We start from the raw sequence: 19,792 nt of genomic DNA, 5'->3' as shown, positions 1-19,792 counted from the left end.
TTTAGCGAGAATTTAGGGCACTTTTCCTGGACCCTGTTTTTCCACATATAAGGTCCCAAAAAGTGCCCTAAATGACCAGATGACCACTGGAGGGAATTGGGGATGACCTCCCCTAACTCCCCCAGTAGTCACAAACCCCCTCCCACCACAAAATATGCCATTTCACAACTTTTTATTTTCACCCTCAAATGTCATACCCACCTCCCTGGCAGCAGTATGCAGGTCACTGGAGCAGTTATTAGGGGGTGCAGTGGACTTCAGGCAGGTGGACCCAGGCCCATCCCTCCCCACCTGTTACACTTGTGCTGGTAAATGGGAGCCCTCCAAACCGCCCCCCAAACCCACTGTACCCACATGTAGGTGCCCCCCTTCACCCCTTAGGGCTATAGTAATGGTGTAGACTTGTGGGCAGTGGGTTTTGAGGGGGATTTGGGGGGCTCAACACCCAAGGGAAGGGTGCTATGCACCTGGGAGCTGTTTTACCTTGTTTTTTTTTTTTTTTTAAATTGCTCCCTAGGGTGCCTGGTTGGTGTCCTGGCATGTGAGGGGAACCAGTGCACTACGAATCCTGGCCCCTCCCATGAATAAATGTCTTGGAGTTATTCGTTTTTGAGCTGGGCGCTTTCGGTTTCCATTATCGCTGAAAAACAAAAACGCCCAGCTCAAAAAAAGATAAACGTCCATGTTTTTCGAAAATACGCTTCGGTCCGCCCCTTCACGGACCCGTTCTCGGAGATAAACGCCCATGGAGATAGACGTTTCCGTTCGATTATGCCCCTTTTAGTACCATTGATTGTACAAGATTGTGAAAAATGGATCTTGGGAAGAAAGGTTTTATTCTTTTGAGTTTCCACATGGAATAGAACATCTTCTTGGTAGTGTTCTTCATGTGGCAATCGAGTGTTAGATTTCGATTAATGGTAACTCCTAGAATTTTCAGAGTGTTTGATACGGGGAGGGTTACACTTGGAGTGGTTATAGTAGTGAACCTATTGGTGTTATGTTGTGAGGTGAGTATAAGGCATTGTGTTTTTTCTGCGTTAAGTTTTAGCTGAAATGTGTCCACCCAGGAATGCATGGTTTGGAAGCTTTGGTTGATGTCTTTGGTGATTTCTTTTAGGTCATGTTTGAACGGAATGTAAATCGTGACATCGTCAGCATATATGTAAGGATTGAGGTTTTGATTGGCTAGTAGCTTGGCTAGGGGTATCATCATTAGGTTAAAGAGGGTTGGTGAGAGAGGGGATCCTTGGGGAACTCCTTATTCAGGTGACCATGGGGCTGATGTAATCGAGTTAGTTGTTACTTGGTATGACCTTGTGGTCAGGAATCCTCTGAACCAATTGAGAATGTTTCCTCCAACTCCAAAGTATTCTAGGATATGTAGTACTACTACTACTACTTAACATTTCTAGAGCGCTACTAGTATTTAAAGATTGACCATGTCGAAGGCACTGGACATGTCGAATTGTAAGAGGAGTATATTGTTGCCAGTTGCAATTGTTTGTTTAAATTTATTCATTAAAGTCACTAGTATTATCAAGGTAGTTAGTAAGCTGTTTCGTCACTTCGCCTTTCATAAGTTTGGTTATCAGCGGAATAGATGCCACTGGGCGGTAGTTGGTTAGGTCATTTGTGTTTTTCTTTACATCTTTCGGTAGAGGAGTAGAATGTTTCCTTTATCCTTTGGGAATAGCCCATTTTGGAACATGTAGTTCAGATGCCTCGTGAGGTCAGCTTTGTATATTTGAGGGGCATGTCTTATAAGGTTGGTGGGCCAGATGTCTAATTTACATTGCGATTTGGCATATTTTCTGAGAGATTGGGAGATATTTTTGATCAACAATGTGTCAAAGGTGGTCCATGATCGGTCTGCTGGGTGTTCTCCAGGTTTAGGGTCTAGGCATTCGAGGAGGTCTGCATAATTCGTTGTGTTGATTGGTATCATGAGTTGTAGCTTTGTGATTTTTTCTTTGAAGTAGTTAGCTAGATTGTTTGCTGATGGGGTGTCTGTGTTGTTGGAAGTGACCGGTGTAGTATTTAAAAGTTTGTTTACGAATTGGAATAGTTTGTGTGTGTCCTTGTAGTCTGGTCCGATTTTAGTTTTGTAATATATTCTTTTGGTACGTCTGATGGTGTATTTGTATTTTCTTTGCAGTTGTTTCCAGTCAAGGTCATCAGAGGGCTCACAACAACTGATGGACTACCTATCTAACCACTCCTTCCTACATCAATCACAGCTAGGTTTCAGACCAGGTCGCAGCAAGGAAACAGCCCTGACATCCCTCATAAGAGACGAGAGAAAGAAGTGAGCATGGACTGAAAGGTCTTACTCTTACAATATGGCCTATCCAGCACCTTCGATGTGGTAGACCATGACATCTTACTCTACTCACTCGACAATACAGGCATCAGTGGTGCTGGGCTGAGCTGGTTCACAGGATTCCTGAAATGTAGATCCTACCAAGTAAAACTACTCAGTAACTTCTCCCCTCACTGGGCCTCAGAATGTGGAGTACTTCAGGGTTCCCTTCTATCCCTCATTTTGTTCAACATGTTGACAACCCCTCTAGGTAACAAGTTGGAGGCAAAAGGATTCACAACTCACATATACGAGGATGACATCACTGTATTCATACCTTTCAAAGATGACATACAAAAGATCATAGTCATAATTAAAGATGGTATGGACATCATGGAAACGCGGGCTTCAACTTTTAAATTAAAGCTGAACAAGGAAAAAATGAAGTCATTAGTAATATCATGCTTCTACCGACCTCTTCAATATCAGTTTCTCATTTCATCAAACTAGCTACCCCATCAACAACAACCAAAAAATTGTAGGCATCACTATTGAACAAAATATCACTTTTGAATGGCACATATCACAGGTGACAAAAGATATTCGGCACATTTTGGAAGTTAAGAAGGATCAGAAACCTTCTCTCAAGGAAGTCATTCCACCAGATGGTACAATTGCTAACACTATCCCAGATTGACTACTGCAAGAGACTGTGCGCAGGTTGCAAGGAGCATAGCCTTAAAAAAAAAAAAAAAAGAAAACTCCAAACAGCTCAAAATACCACAACAAGACTAATCCACAAAGCCAAAAAATACCCAAGAGCCACCCCTCTACTATGCACTCTACACTGGCTACTAATAAAAGCCAGAATAGAATTTAAACTCACTACACTTGTATTTTCCATCTTATAGGGGTTGGCTCCAGACTACATGTGTTGACCTTCCAATAAAAAAAATACACTGAAAGGCACCAGAAACTTTGTACTTCTTCACTTCCCCAACTGCAGAGGAGTGACTTACAAGTCCATTTTCAGCATATTTATTTATTAGGATTTATTTACTGCCTTTTTGAAGGAATTCACTCAAGGTGGTGTACAGTAAGAATAAATCTAACATGAGCAATAGACAATTACAGCAGTAAAAATATTCAAATAACAATACAGACTATGGCATAGTATACTACTTACAATGTCATCACAATACATAATAAAACATTTTCATAGACAGTGTAGCATATAAGCAAAGATGGAACATATAGATAAGAGAGTATGAGGAGTTAGAAAATAAGGTGAGTAATCTAAAGAACGTTGCACATGAGATCAGAGAGATGGTTAAATATTATCTCAGCTAGGGTAGGAATGGATAAACTGGGCCTGGTTGAAGAGCCAAGCTTTCACCTGCTTCCTGAAGTAGAGATAGTCTTGTGTTAAGTGGAGCCTTTCAGGCAGTGCATTCCAGAGTGTGAGGGCTACTCCGGAGAAGGCTCGCTTATGGGGATCACATCATGTAATGTCTTTTGGAGAGGGTGTGGTTAGTGATAGTCCTTGAGAGGACCTTAGTATCCTTGGAGGTGTGTAGAGGATCGTCCTGTTCTTCAGGTACTCGTGGCCATTTCCTTTAAGGACCTTGAAGATCAGACAAAGAGTTTAAAATTTAGCCCTGTATTGTACTGGTAGCCAATGAAATTTTTGCAAAAATGGTGTGATGTGGTTACATCACTTGCAACATTCTATTAGTCTTGCTGAAGCATTCTGAATCAATTGGAGCTGGTGCAGGCCCTTTGTAGTCAGACCATTATTGAGTGCATTACAGTAATCCAGTCTTGATTTTATCATGGCATGCACAACTGGGATAAGATTTATCTTCTCGATGTAAGGAGAAAGGGATCATAGCTATCGCAATAGTAGAAGCAGCTCTTGAAGGTTGCTTGGATTTGGGGAATCAGAATAAGTGTTAGAATCTAACTATATTCCAGGTTTATAACTTGTGGTTTCAGGGGGAGTTCATACTTCCCAAAAGAGATTTTGATATTAGGTATGTATCTACTTGTGTGAAGGACCCATAGAAGCTCGATTTTACTTGGGTTCATGCAAAGTTTGTTGAATTGGTGTTAGACAGGAAATCAGTTTATTCAGGGCTGTAGGAAAGTCAGGTTCGTAAGTATTGCCATATTGGGACAGACCGAAGGTCCCTCAAACCCAATATCCTGTTTCCAACAGGATACAATCCATGTCACAAGTACCATGCAAGATCCCAAAAAAGTACAATACATTTTATGCTGCTTATCCTAGAAATAAGCATTGGATTTTCCTCAAGTCTATTTTAATAATGGCCTAGGAACTTTTCTTTTAGAAAGCTATCCAAACTTTTTAAACCGCACTAAACTAACTGCTTTACCACATTCTCTGGCAATGAATTCCAGGGTTCTACATGTTGAATGAAGAAATTTTCTCCAATTTGTTTTAAATGTATTACTTTGTAGCTTCATTGAGTGCCCCCTAGTCCTAGTATTTTTGGAAAGAGTGAACAAGCAATTCACATCTACCTGTTCCATTCCACTCATTATTTTATACACCTCTATCATATCTCCCCTCAGCCGTCTTTTCTCCAAGCTGAAGAGCCCTAGCCACTTTAGACTTTCCTCATAAGGAATTCATCCCATCCCCTTTATCATTTTCGTAGCCATTCTCTGTGCCTTTTCTAATTCCATTATATCTTTTTTAAGATGTGGTGATCAGAACTGAACACAATATTCGAGGTGCGGTCGCACCATGGAGCGATACAAAGGTATTATAATGTCCTCATTTTTGTTTTCCATTCTTTTCCTAAACCTAACATTCTTTTTGCTTTTTTAGCTGCCATTGAACACTGATCAGAGGGTTTCAACGTATCATCAATGATGACACCGAGATCCGTTTCCTGGTCAGTGACTCCTAATGTGGAACCTTGCATTACGTAGCTATAATTTGGGTTCCTTTTTCCCACATGCATCACTTTGCACTTGCTCACATTAAACATCCTCTGCCACTTGGATGCCCAGTCTTCCAGTCTCGTAAGGTCCTCTTGTAATTTTTCACAATCCTCTAGTGATTTAACAACTTTGAATAACTTTGTGTCATCAGCAAATTTAATTACCTCACTAGTGATCGGGGTGATCCAAGGAGTAGAAGGAAGAAGCCTAGGGGAGACTAAATCAGAGTTGCTGGACTACTTTTCTATATAGTCAATAAGAGAAAAAGTAGATATGGTGGATGAAGTAATGGCTATATCATCTCAGCTGGACCCTGTTTTGAAAGGCCTTCTTGAGATGTAAGGAATGGATAGTCCCTCTGTTACTACATTTGGTGACAATCAGGCTAATTTTCGAAAGAGATAGACATCCATCTTTCGACATAAATCGGAACATGGACGTCCATCTCCCAGAGACGTCCAAATCAGTATAATCAAAACCTGATTTTGGATATCTCCAACTGCAGTCCGTCGCAAGGACGTCCAAATTTCAAAGGGGTATGCTGGAGGCGTGGTGAAGGCTGGACTTGGGCGTGCCTAACACTTGGATATCTTTGAGCAATAGTCGAAAAAAGCAGGGACGTCATAAAGTAGAACTTGGACGTTTTCACCCAGATGTGTTTTTTTGTTTTTACGAATAAGGCACAAGATGCCCAAAATGACCAGATGACCACCAGAGGGAATCGGGGATGACCTCCTGTTACCCCCCCCCAGTGGTCACTAACCCCCTCCCATCCTCAAAAAACTTTAAAAATATTTTGTGCCAGCCTCTATGCCAGCCTCAGATGTCATACTCAAGTCCATGACAGCACATGCAGGTCCCTGGAGCAGTTTTAGTGGGTGCAGTGCACTTCAGACAGGCGGACCCAGGCCCATATACTCCCTACCTATTACATTTATGGAGGAAACAGCGAACCCTCCAAAACCCACCACAAACCCACTGTACCCACATCTAGGTGCCTCCTTCACCCGTAAGGTGTACAGTTGGGGGTAGTGGGTTTTTCGGGGAAGGTTGGGGGGCTCAGCACACATGGTAAGGGAGCTATGTACCTGGGAGCAATTTATGAAGTCCACTGCAGTGCCCCCTAGGGTGCCAGGTTGGTGTTCTGGCATGTCAGGGGGACCAGTGCACTACAAATGCTGGCTCCTCCCAAATCCAAATGGCTTGCATTTGGACGTTTTTGACATGGATGTCTTCGGTTTTGAAAATTGCCAAAAGTTGAAGATTTCCATCTCTAAGGACGTCCAAATCCAAGGACGTCCTTGGTATTTTCAAAACGAAAGATGGGCGTCCATTTTTTTTGAAAATACGGTTTTCCTCGCCCCCGGATTTGGATGTTTTACAAAGACATCCAAATCCCAACTTGGATGTTTCTTTCAAAAATGCCCCTCAAAGCCACTGGCCCAAGGGCAGTAGGGAAATGCATTGCGTCAAATAAAATGGACAATGTCAAATGACATTTCCCATATTTCATTTTTTTTGTGAAAGTGACAGAAAAACTCCTAAATTCTTTTTTTCACACGTTGTTAATGTACACTCTTCCAAAAAATAAAAATGTGCACTATTTGTGAACAGTACACATTCATCGCAAAGAGTGTGCACTTTTTCTAAAAGATTACACGTACTTGTACACACAATTGCACATGCACAAATAATGCACACATGCAAATACTATTAGAAGAGTGTCCACTCTTCCAAAAGAGGTACACATTCTTTGATAATACTGTGCACTTTCTGAGAAGAGTGTACATTCTTACTGAATGAGTGCTCACTATTAATAATATAACTTTCTGTAACAAAAATGGGGAAAAAATGAACACAATGAAAAATTTCCATAAATAAACTGAGAAACAAAACAATAATGCTGGGGCTCTATACCTCTAATAAGCAGGTTCTGCAGTCATTAAAGCAGATAGTTGTTCAGCCAGTTATTAAATGTAGTGGATTAAATCTGAAGAATTTGTCATCGTATTGGCCATTTTCTCAGCTTCCCACTGAGAAGTGTGTCTATAGACTTGAGATCTTGGAGACAGCAAATGGCTTTAGTCTTAATGTAGGCTCAGTTTAAATAGGGGAAATTATGTTCTACTAGTCTTAAACTTTACTGCTGTATTTGATACTGTTAGCTATTTATTGTTATTTCAAAGGACAGTGAGAGTAGGATTTGTTGGAATGGTGGTTTTCCTAGCTATCATCTTTTTTGTCTGCTAACACTTGGATATCTTTGAGCAATAGTCGAAACTGCTAGAAACTAAAAATGATTTGGGACACTCAGAAGATGAATACCTATCCCAATGACTGATGGGTTACTGCAGGGATCAGTTTTATCACCTCTCCATTGTAATTTCTACCTGAGCCCAGTGGTTCAGATAATAGCCTGATTGCCTTGTTATCTATTTACAGACAATAGCCAGTTATTTGAGATTAGTCTACTTGTTTCTGGGCCTTTGCGGCAATTGGTCCTAAATAATGGAATGTGCTGCTGGTGAGATTGTGGTTTGAGAAGTTTTATTCTACATTCAAAAAGAAACTGAATACATTACAGTAAGGCCTTTGATATGTGAAAAAGAAAGGGTTGTGGTAGAGAATAAGGGTTATTGTAGGGATATGGAGATATCTGGGCATTTTATTGTAAGAAGGAGGGAGGGTGTAGGTATTTTATTTGTCTGTAAATTGTATCAGGCTTTTTGATGAGATGTGTTATCAAATTCAGGGGCCCTTTTACTAAAGGATTGTCACACGGCAACCCAGAACTACTTCTGGCCCAATGTGGCCTCAGGCGGTAGTTCCGCCTCAAGCATGCCATTTCTGGCACAATGAGACATATTTTAAAAAATTTTTACTGTGGTGCTAACCTGGCTACCACCGGGTTACCGCAGGAGCCCTTACCACCACCTCAATGAGCGGTAGTAAGTGCTCCCCGCCGCATGGTGAGTAATCTTAACGCATGGCCATTTTTTAGGGGCCTTTTACCTGCTGCGGTAAAAAGGGCCCTGGCACATGGGAAAAATGGCCCCCACTGCTACCACAGGGCCCTTATTACTGCAGCTTGGTAAAAAGACCCCTCAGTAAAGTAAGAACTGCAAACACACATTTATACCTGCCGTGGAGCAGGTGTAAAGATGTATGCCAGCATTTATATGCTATTGGGCTGGATCAGCAGGCTTATTTTATAAAGGCACATAGGCACCTACATTCTCTTTATACAATAGGCTTTAATATGTGCCTTTTTGGACATCTGATGGGCAGCCTGCTATGAAATCAGGCCCTAAACATTTCAAATAAATACAGATTGTACTTTCATCAATATATTAAGCATTCACTTATGGTTATTTGTATATCCCAACATATTGCACATGTTATTTCCTCCTCTGGACTTTCTGGCTTGTTTGTCTTTCATGACACAGCTTGTATGCTGTGAAGCAGATGGTGATTGCACATGAGCATGGAGCAAACATTCATGAGTCTCCAGATGCACTTTTCCCAAGCTCCATCCTTCATCTAGAAAAAAGTTTGTATTGTACTGTTTGGTTAAGAATAATTTCTTTAATAGTGTGCTTATAAAGTACATGTTCAAGGTCCTTTCTGTGGTGAACAAGATGGGGGGGGGGGGGGGGGGTTCCACGCAAATTATGTCACATGGAGAATATGTTAACATCCCAGCTAAATCAATATCCCACATCCTAGTTGTGTTAATTTATCATTGCAAAATAAACATAATTATTTCTCATTTAAATATAATTTTGGAAACCACATGTAAGAAAACACGTTTTGTAACAAAGAACACATTGAACTGCATTTTCAATCATTAGATATCGTGTACAGCATTTCAAATATAAACTGAATGAGGACTCAAACACAGACAAATGATATTTCATGTCAGTAACTTTGTAACATAAACATGCTGCCAATTCTGTACTTAATCTGCCCCCTCTTCACATTCTTTGCCTTTTGTTCCAATCATACCATAAAATATTCAGTAATGGCTGAGGAAAAATCATTGTGGGAATAAATGGTCACAGCTTCTCGTGGCCAAGGAAGCAAATGGATTATTAGGAAATCTTAGAAAAGGAATGGAGAATAAAATAAAGATGATCTTATTGTCTCTACATTGCTCCATGGTGCAACCTTCAAAATTGTATACGATCTTGGCCACCACATCTCATAAGAACATAAGAATAGCCATACTGGGTCAGACCAATGATCCATCTAGCCCAGTATCCTGCTTCAAACAGTGGTCAATCCAGGTCACAAGTACCTGGAAGAAACCCAATTAATAGCAGCATTCCATGCTACCAATCACAGGGTAAGCAATGACTTCCCCCATGTCCATCTTAATAACAGACTATGGACTTTTACTCCAAGAACTTGTCCAAACCTTTTTTAAACCGAGATATGCTAACAGCTGTTACCACATCCTCCGGCAACACATTCCAGAGCTTAACTATTCCTTGAGTGAAAAAATATTTCCTCCTATTTGTTTTAAAAATATTTTCATGCAATTTCATTAAGGGTCCCCTGTTCTTTGTATTTTTTGAAAGAGTGAAAAATCAATTCACTGTTACCCATTCTATACCACTCAGGATTTTATAAACCTCAATCATGTCCCCTCAGCCATCTCTTTTCCAAGCTGAAAAGCCTTGGATTTGTTGTTCTTTAATAGGACCTTTTTTCTGTTTAAATATTTTATTGATTTTACAAAAAAGACACCTAAATATTTAATAGAGGAAGCTACCCATTTAAGGGGATAACCTGGAATGGTGAATGGAGTGCATGCATCATTTAAGGGCATCAGCTCAGTTTTATCCCAATTAATCTTATAGCCAGATAACTCCGAAAAACGGGAAACCAACGTAATAAATGCATTCATGGAGGCTTGAGGGTGAACAAGATATAACATGATGTCATCCGCAATAGGACCTTTTTGAGGGAGAATTCTGTGGATTATAACGTGGAGATGCTGGTTTTCATGTATGGGGATGATCAATAAGCAGAGAATTTTGGTGAAGGTTACTTAATAAGATCAGAAATTGATCTGGTAAAGCTTTAAGTTAGGGGCCCTTTTATAAGGGAGCACTGAAATATGGCCTGCAGTAGTGCAGACACGTGTTTTGGGCACATGCAGAATAAATTTTCAGAACACCTGTAAAAAATACCTTTTTTAATTTTTTTCCGAAAATGGACGTGTGGCAAAATGAAAATTGACGCATGTCCATTTTCGGGTCTGAGACCTTACTGCCAGCCATTGACCTAGTGGTAAAGTCTCACATGGTAACCGGGCAGTAATGATGTACGCACGTCAAATGCTACTTGGCGTGTGCCCAATACGCATGTCTGAAAATAAAAATTATTTTTCGGACGCACGTATCAGATGCATGCCAAAAATGAAATTACTGCAAGAGGTGCATGGTAGCTGGGTGGTAACTCCATTTTGGCGCATATTGGGTGCACATAGACGCTTACACGACTTAGTAAAAGGGCCCCTTAATTTGTTACTTTTATTAAAGGAATCTTTAGAGATGGCTACTGCAGATATGTTAACAGATAAGTAGTTTGATTCTGTAAAAGATTGTCTTGATATTGTGGCTCCATGGTTCACTAGGGAATTGATTGAACAGAAAAAAACGTCTACTTAGAAAAGAAAGGGAATGAAGGAAATATCCAGACTATTTTACTCAGTCGAATTATGAGTTTATTGTGTTACCAAAATGCTACTAATATGGCACGTAACACATATTAAGGTCAGGTGATACAAAAAGCTGATTCCTCATCAAAGGAGCTTTTTTGTATAGTTTGATCTATGACTAGAATTGAACAGAAAGAGAACCTCATTGATAGAAATATCTCAAGTCAAAATGTTGCTAATACATTTTTGGGAAAGACTGAGAGTATTTTGAAGTTGTTTAAGAATAATTCCTTCCCAATAGTAGTTTTGTTCCAGGATGTGAATATTGAGAAATGGAAAGAATTTACTCCAGTATCATAGAAACAGAACAAGTGTTTGACTGCTTAAATAAATCCTCTAATTCTTTGGATGCTTATTCTGCTAGGGTTGTAAAATAATTGAAACTGGAGGTATTTGGATAGCTCATATCTCTGGTAAATAGATCCCTCTTGGAAAGTAATTATCCTGTGAGTTTGAAAAAAGGCTGTAGTTCATCCATTATTGAAAAATTATTCACTAGATAAATCTAAAGTTGAGAATTATCATATTATCTCCTCACTTCTTTTCTTAGCTAAAGTTGTGGAAAAGATATTCAACAGAAACCTTGCTGATTTCAGTGTGTGGTAATTTAAGAGCTGGTTTTGTCAGGGGTGAGTCATACAGTGGGGGAAATAAGTATTTGATCCCTTGCTGATTTTGTAAGTTTGCCCACTGACAAAGACATGAGCAGCCCATAATTGAAGGGTAGGTTATTGGTAACAGTGAGAGATAGCACATCACAAATTAAATCCGGAAAATCACATTGTGGAAAGTATATGAATTTATTTGCATTCTGCAGAGGGAAATAAGTATTTGATCCCCCACCAACCAGTAAGAGATCTGGCCCCTACAGACCAGGTAGATGCTCCAAATCAACTCGTTACCTGCATGACAGACAGCTGTCGGCAATGGTCACCTGTATGAAAGACACCTGTCCACAGACTCAGTGAATCAGTCAGACTCTAACCTCTACAAAATGGCCAAGAGCAAGGAGCTGTCTAAGGATGTCAGGGACAAGATCATACACCTGCACAAGGCTGGAATGGGCTACAAAACCATCAGTAAGACGCTGGGCGAGAAGGAGACAACTGTTGGTGCCATAGTAAGAAAATGGAAGAAGTACAAAATGACTGTCAATCAACAAAGATCTGGGGCTCCACGCAAAATCTCACCTCGTGGGGTATCCTTGATCATGAGGAAGGTTAGAAATCAGCCTACAACTACAAGGGGGGAACTTGTCAATGATCTCAAGGCAGCTGGGACCACTGTCACCACGAAAACCATTGGTAACACATTACGACATAACGGATTGCAATCCTGCAGTGCCCGCAAGGTCCCCCTGCTCCGGAAGGCACATGTGACGGCCCGTCTGAAGTTTGCCAGTGAACACCTGGATGATGCCGAGAGTGATTGGGAGAAGGTGCTGTGGTCAGATGAGACAAAAATTGAGCTCTTTGGCATGAACTCAACTCGCCGTGTTTGGAGGAAGAGAAATGCTGCCTATGACCCAAAGAACACCGTCCCCACTGTCAAGCATGGAGGTGGAAATGTTATGTTTTGGGGGTGTTTCTCTGCTAAGGGCACAGGACTACTTCACCGCATCAATGGGAGAATGGATGGGGCCATGTACCGTACAATTCTGAGTGACAACCTCCTTCCCTCCGCCAGGGCCTTAAAAATGGGTCGTGGCTGGGTCTTCCAGCACGACAATGACCCAAAACATACAGCCAAGGCAACAAAGGAGTGGCTCAGGAAGAAGCACATTAGGGTCATGGAGTGGCCTAGCCAGTCACCAGACCTTAATCCCATTGAAAACTTATGGAGGGAGCTGAAGCTGCGAGTTGCCAAGCGACAGCCCAGAACTCTTAATGATTTAGAGATGATCTGCAAAGAGGAGTGGACCAAAATTCCTCCTGACATGTGTGCAAACCTCATCATCAACTACAGAAGACGTCTGACCGCTGTGCTTGCCAACAAGGGTTTTGCCACCAAGTATTAGGTCTTGTTTGCCAGAGGGATTAAATACTTATTTCCCTCTGCAGAATGCAAATAAATTCATATACTTTCCACAATGTGATTTTCCGGATTTAATTTGTGATGTGCTATCTCTCACTGTTACCAATAACCTACCCTTCAATTATGGGCTGCTCATGTCTTTGTCAGTGGGCAAACTTACAAAATCAGCAAGGGATCAAATACTTATTTCCCCCACTGTATCTATTGGTAACCTTTGACATTTCTTCAGCTTATGTTACTATTCATCATGGACTTCTGATTCAGATGTTGGAATCTTTGAGGATTCACGGGCAGGTTGTGAATTGGTTTCTTTCTTAGTGATAGGTATTTTTGGATGGAGGTAGAGCATAATATTTCTTCTTGGGTTAAGATAGTCTCAGGGATTCTTCAAGGGTCAGCATTGTTCCCAGTGCTATTTACATCTATATGATTTCCCTTTGTAAATTGCTGGCGGGACTGGAGTTATCATATAAGATCTAAGATGATGATATTCAGTTTTTCTTTCCAATTTCTGTGTCTTTTAAGAAATGTCTAGATTTTTTTGAAACTTTGTTTACAACTGGATGTTTGCTAACAGATTGAAATTGAGTCTCAAAAATGCAAGTTATTCCTCTTTGATAGAGTTTCCTGCTGAATTTAAAATAGATGGGGATACTATTCAAATTCATTATGAGATTAAGGAGATCATTTTCAAAAGAGAAAAAGATTTAAAATGTGGTATAAATATGCAGACGGACATTTTTCTCACCAAAACGTTCAAATTGGTATTTTTGAAACTCATTTTCCAGACATTTTTCTATGTTGATCATCTGCAGTGCATCCAAATCTCAAAGGGACATGTCAGGGGCACGTTGAGGGCAGGATTTGGGCATTCCTAAGACTTGGATATTTTTCAGTGATAATAGAACAAAACAAAAATGTCCAGGACTAAAATTAAGATGTTCTGAGTTAGACTTGTTTTAATTAAGTCAAAGCCACACAAAAAGTGCCCTAAGTGACTACTGGAGAAATAAAGAAATGACCCCCCCCCCCCCACCTTACTCCCCCAGTGGTCACTGACCCTCCTCCCCCTATACATACCAGCCTCTTTGACAGCCTCAGATGTTATAGCCAGTCCTATTAGAACAGCAAGCAGGTCCCTGGAGTATCCTAGTGGTTGGTGCAGTACACTACAGAGAAGAGGACCCAGACCAATAATCCAATCTAATTGTTACACTTGTGGTGGAATATGTAAGCTCTCCAAAACCCACCAAAAACCCATTGTACCCACATATAGGTGACAATTGCTGCCATAAGCACTATTGTAGTGGTGAATAGTTGGATACAATATAAGGATGCAACAGTGAGATGTGTACCTGGGAGCTTTTAGGTCAAGTCCACTGCAGTGCCCCCTAGGGTGCCCCACTGCTCTACTGGGATGTTTATTTGGTCAGTTTACTAAGAATGCTAGCTCCCCCTACATCTCAATGGCTTGACTTTGTGCATTTTTCACATGGATGTTTTGGGGTTTTTTTTTTCAAAAGTGGTTTAAAAAGGTAAATGTACTGAGTACAGTTGTGTCTGGAAAAAGGCCATTTTCAATTTTGATTTCTAGACATTTAGAGCAAAATATCTAAAGTCGGATTTAGACATCATATCGAAAATGCCCCTTTAAGTATCTGGGGATTATAATAGATTCAACCTTGTCATTTAAGTCACATATAAAAATATTGGTGAAAAGATCTTTTTTTTTTTTTTATTATTTATTTGTAATTTTAATGAATTTTACAAGATACACTTGTACAGAAAAGGAGTATTATCATATCATACAAGAAAATATTTTATAAAGAAAATCTATTAAATGATAATTACTGCTAAAGTCCACAATTATAGGCAAGGCACAATTCAAAAATTGGTTAACATAGGAAAAAATGAGTAGAACATGTTCCCACTTATCCTATCACGGAGTAGATACTAATGGAGGAAGCACAAGAGAGTTTACGGCTGGTTCTTGTCTGGAGTCCAGGAATTTTGCTAACTGATCACTCTCAAAGAAAACATATTTAATTGATTGAAATTTAACAACACATTTGCAAGGAAAATTAAGCCAGAAAATTCCCCCCTGTGACAATACACGATCACGAAGTTTCAAAAAAAGACTTTTTAAAACTGAAATATTACACAGGTTGAAGGTTTAGCTTTCTAGTGTGAATGTCAAGACAGTGGTACAGTCACTTGTGATTCCTTCGTTTTATCATTGTAATCTACTGTTTTGGAGTTTGCCAGTATATTTGCTGAACCCTTTGTAATGGGAGTGGAGGAGTGGCCTAGTGGTTAGGGTGGTGAACTTTGGTCCTGGGGAACTGAGGAACTGAGTTTGATTCCCACTTCAGGCACAGGCAAGCTCCTTGTGACTCTGGGCAAGTCACTTAACCCTCCATTGCCCTATGTAAGCCACATTGAGCCTGCCACAAGTGGGAAAGCGCAAGGTACAAATGTAACAAAAAAATAAAATACAGCAGCTTGCCTTATTTCAGTGATGTCTAGATATGATAATATTTCACCAGATTTGTTTATTTGGTGCATTTTTACACCACCTTTTCCCACAGGATGCGGGCTCAAAGTGGCTTACAATAGACTGGAAAGGTGATCGCCAGACCAGTGGCAATACAATATTTAAACAAATAATATTTACAAAAACTTTATTGATTACCGGTGAAATGGAGCAGTAAAGGGTAAAGTCCCCATTTCTTAAGCCACTGCTTTAAGGCTATATTATTCACCACATCCTCTTGGATCTGCTTTTGAAATGTTTTTGAATGTTCTTTCTTATAAACAGATTAGACTGGATTGCATTAGGTCAAAAATTTTCTCTGTTGAAGGTGCTCACTTGTGGAATGATTTACCTGTGGAATTGCGAAAGATTGAGAATTACCTTCAGTTTAGAAAATTGCACAAGGCTTATTTTTTCTTTCATGCCTAATGTTAATGGGATGTTTATTTTAATTTATGTACTGTTTTGTCGTATTTTGGATTTGAGATGTTATAGTAATTGTTTTTGTACTGAATGTATTGTTTTTTATTTTTAGATATTTATGTAAACCACCTAGAATTAAACATTGTGTGGTCTCTAAACTGTGTTTTGAACCTGGCAATTATTAGTCAATATTCTTACTTGGTTTCCTTGATAAAATCTTGGAGAAAGGTTGTGCTATCTCAGCTGCAGGACTTCTTTGACTTATATAATGTGCTAGATAACTCAATGTGGCTTTAGACCAAAGAACTCAACTGAGATCCTTCTGATATCTATTTTGGATTCAATTAAAGTTGGTTTTGATAGAGGTACTGACAGGTGAATTTTTGAAAGAGAAGGGCGCCCATCTTCTGACATAAATTGGGAGATGGGCATCCTTCTCTCAAGGTCGCCCAAATCGGCATAATCGAAAGCCGATTTTGGGTGCCTTCAATTGCTTTCCGTCATGGGAACAACCAAAATTCACAGCAGCGTGTCAGCACCATACCGAAGGTGGGACTGGGGTGTGATTAAGAGATGGGCGTCCTTGGCTGATAATGGGAAAAAAGAAGGGCGTCCCTGACAAGTATTTGACCAACTTTACTTGGTCCATTTTTTTCACAACCAAGCCTCGAAAAGGTGCCCAAACTGACCAGATGACCACTGGAGGGCATTGGGGATGACCTCCCCTTACTCCCTAAGTGGTCACCAACCCCCTCCCACCCCCACCCCAAAACTTTTAAAACATTTTTTTGCCAGCCTCTATGCCAGCCTCAAATGTCATACCCAGTTCCTTGACAGCAGTATGCAGGTCCCTGGAGCAGTTTTTAGTGGGTGCAGTGCACTTCAGGCAGGCAGGCGAACCCAGCCCCCCCCCCCACCTCTTACACTTGTGGTGGTAAATGTAGAGCCCTCCAACCCCCCCCCCCAAACCCCACTGTACCCATATGTAGGTGCCCCCTTCACCCATAAGGGCTATGGTATTGGTGTACAGTTGAGGGTAATTGGTTCTTGGGGGGTTTGGGGGACTCAGCACACAAGGTAAGGGAGCTATGCATCTGGGAGCAATTTGTGAAGTCCACTGCAGTGCCCCCTAGGGTGCCCGGTTGGTGTCTTGGTATGTGAGGAGGACCAGTCCACTATGAATGCTGGCTCCTCCCATAACCAAATGGCTTGGATTTTGTTGTTTTTGAGATGGGCGTCCTCAGTTTCCATTATCGCCGAAAACCGGGGACGACCATCTCAAAAACGACCTAAGGACGACCATCTCTAAGGTCGACTTAAATTTGCTGATTTGGGTGTCCCCGACCGTATTATCGAAACGAAAGGTGGATGCCCATCTTGTTTCGATAATACGGTACCATGGATCAGCCGTCTCATCGGGTAAGTATTTGTAAGAATTGTTTGTTTGTTTGTTTTTTACAGAACAAACATCACTTAACTGTCGTTGTAAATTTTGTATTATTTTCTCTGGAAATCTGTCTTGCGTAGGGGCCCTGCAACTGATTCCTCCGATGTCCGGTTCTTTCAGCTCGTCTTCACCCTAAACCTCTCTCTTAAAAACTTAAATGGGAAAAAAAAAACCTCACTCCCTAAACTCATATGAATTTTCCCTGTCCTAGATGGTTTTAAATTTTGGACAATAAAACTGTGGCCGGTTTCACTAAAATAAAATCAAATTAATTTTCCCTATATCCTTTTAACCTAAGCTCAATCACTGCTTCCCTATCTATAAAGGAGGCGCACCCAACTTTTCAGGAACCCATGCATCCTCATTCAACTCAAACATTTCTCACTACTATTTTTCCCCTTTCCTGACAGGTTAACACCCCATACACTCTTTTTCTCAAGCCTTTAGAACACCCCTTTCAGACACTTTAGGTACACATTCACAATTTCCCTATTCCTCTCACTTACCCTTCATACACCCTTTAACCTTCTCATTCTCCCACATTTATTTCTTAAATTTTCCTTTAATTCCTTCCCCTTTCTCACAAGCTCCGCCAGCACTGCTGACACACACCCTCTCGCCTCGCTGTCTTCAGCCTCCTCTGACCACAGCCAGCGCACCGTCTCCTAGGTAACGGAACCCCAGCACAGAATTCCGCTCCCCCTCAGCCAATCAGACCCACCGTCAGAATTCCATTTTTTTCCAGTAGCAAACGGAATTCTGAGAAGCCCAACTGTAACCCCATTTTACTTTTATTTTTCCCATAGACTTTAATGGAAAATTACTAAAAATAAAAATTTAACCCCAAAATTTCCATCAAAATGTCCCAAATTTACACCCACCACCAAGCACTACTTATATTCCTGATCTATGAATTTATTTTTCAAATTTAACCCTTTTTAATACCCGCCCCACAATATTTGCCCCTAAAATCCCCCCAAAATCCCCAAATTATTTTAAACCCACCTTAAAAATTTCCTTACCTTCCCCTATACCTGCTACATCGAATTCAAATTGTTAACCCTTTCCTAACCCCTTAAAAATATCCCCCTCCAAAATACCCCCTAAAAATATTTAAATTTAAAAACTAACCCACCCCAAAAATCCAGAAAAATTCCCCGATCACGAATATGCAAACCAAATTTAAATTGAACCAATCCCTAAATTTTTAAAAATCAAAAACCATATTTACACATTTGAAAAATACATACATTACAATTTCGGGTAAAAAAAACCCCTTACCTGTACCGGGATTTTCTGCTCACTCGAACCCTGCCCTCGGTTCCGGTCCTCATCGTCCTGGGGGCCAAAACGGAGTTAACAATAAAAAAGCTCCAAAGCCGGCCCAAAATTTAGGCCCCGGCTTCGGCCTACTCGTGAAGACGCGCGATCCCGATATGTGCATGAGGCGCGCCGCCTCATGCACACGCGCATCGACGTCTTCTCCTTGTCGGCCATCTTCTCCTTAAAAAAAATGTTCCGCAGCGCTGCCTCCCATCACGAGCAGCCCAGCAGGGCCCGAAGACACCGGAAATGCACGGTTTGTGGCCACATGTCCGGGGACGTGCTCAATCGTCCCCGGACCTACAAAACGGACGCGCTGCCTCCCGTAGCGCTCCTCCTGGCCCCAACAACAACCCCGGTGCTCAACAACCCCGGCGCCGCCGCCCCCCCTGCACCCAAAAACGGCAACAGCGCCCAAAAATAGCGGCGCCACCTCTTACAGCGTCTCTCCTCTCTTCTCTCCCGGGGTGCCCCATCGTCCCCGGGAGTCAGAAAACTCCAGCGCCGTCTCCCCTACGCACAAATGGCCCCAAATCGGCCTCAGCAGCCCCAGGGTCTGGACAACCACAGTGCCTGGACACTGGCACGTCTCCCTGGCAACCAGGTAAATAAAAAAAAATTTTCCCTTAACCCTATATTACATTATATGTTGTGTTGACAATAATTTCCAGCAATTGAAACTTTTCTTACACTCTGTACTTGAAACTGGTCTCTTTCCTGTGTGAAATTTTGTATTTCTTGTGGATCTTTCTTCCTGGTTGAAGTTACTGTCATAACCAGGACATTAAGATATTCTCTCATCGGTGTTTTCTGGTATTCTGCAATGTTTGCTTTATTGATACAGCTTTCCCCATTTTCTATACTTGTACATATTCCAGTTTCTTTATTATTTTTCAAGTGCTGCATTAACTCTTTCTTCATACTGAAATATTTCTCATACTTAGAGCATGTAAAATGTGTCTCTTTTATACATGTTTCCTTTTGTTCTTCTAGTTCTCCCTTTTGACTGAAGGTTTTTTTCACAGTCTTTACATT

This window comes from Microcaecilia unicolor, chromosome 2 (genome assembly GCF_901765095.1).
Source record: "Microcaecilia unicolor chromosome 2, aMicUni1.1, whole genome shotgun sequence".
NCBI classification, from domain to species: Eukaryota; Metazoa; Chordata; class Amphibia; order Gymnophiona; family Siphonopidae; genus Microcaecilia; species Microcaecilia unicolor.
Note: the sequence above shows the minus strand (reverse complement) of the source record.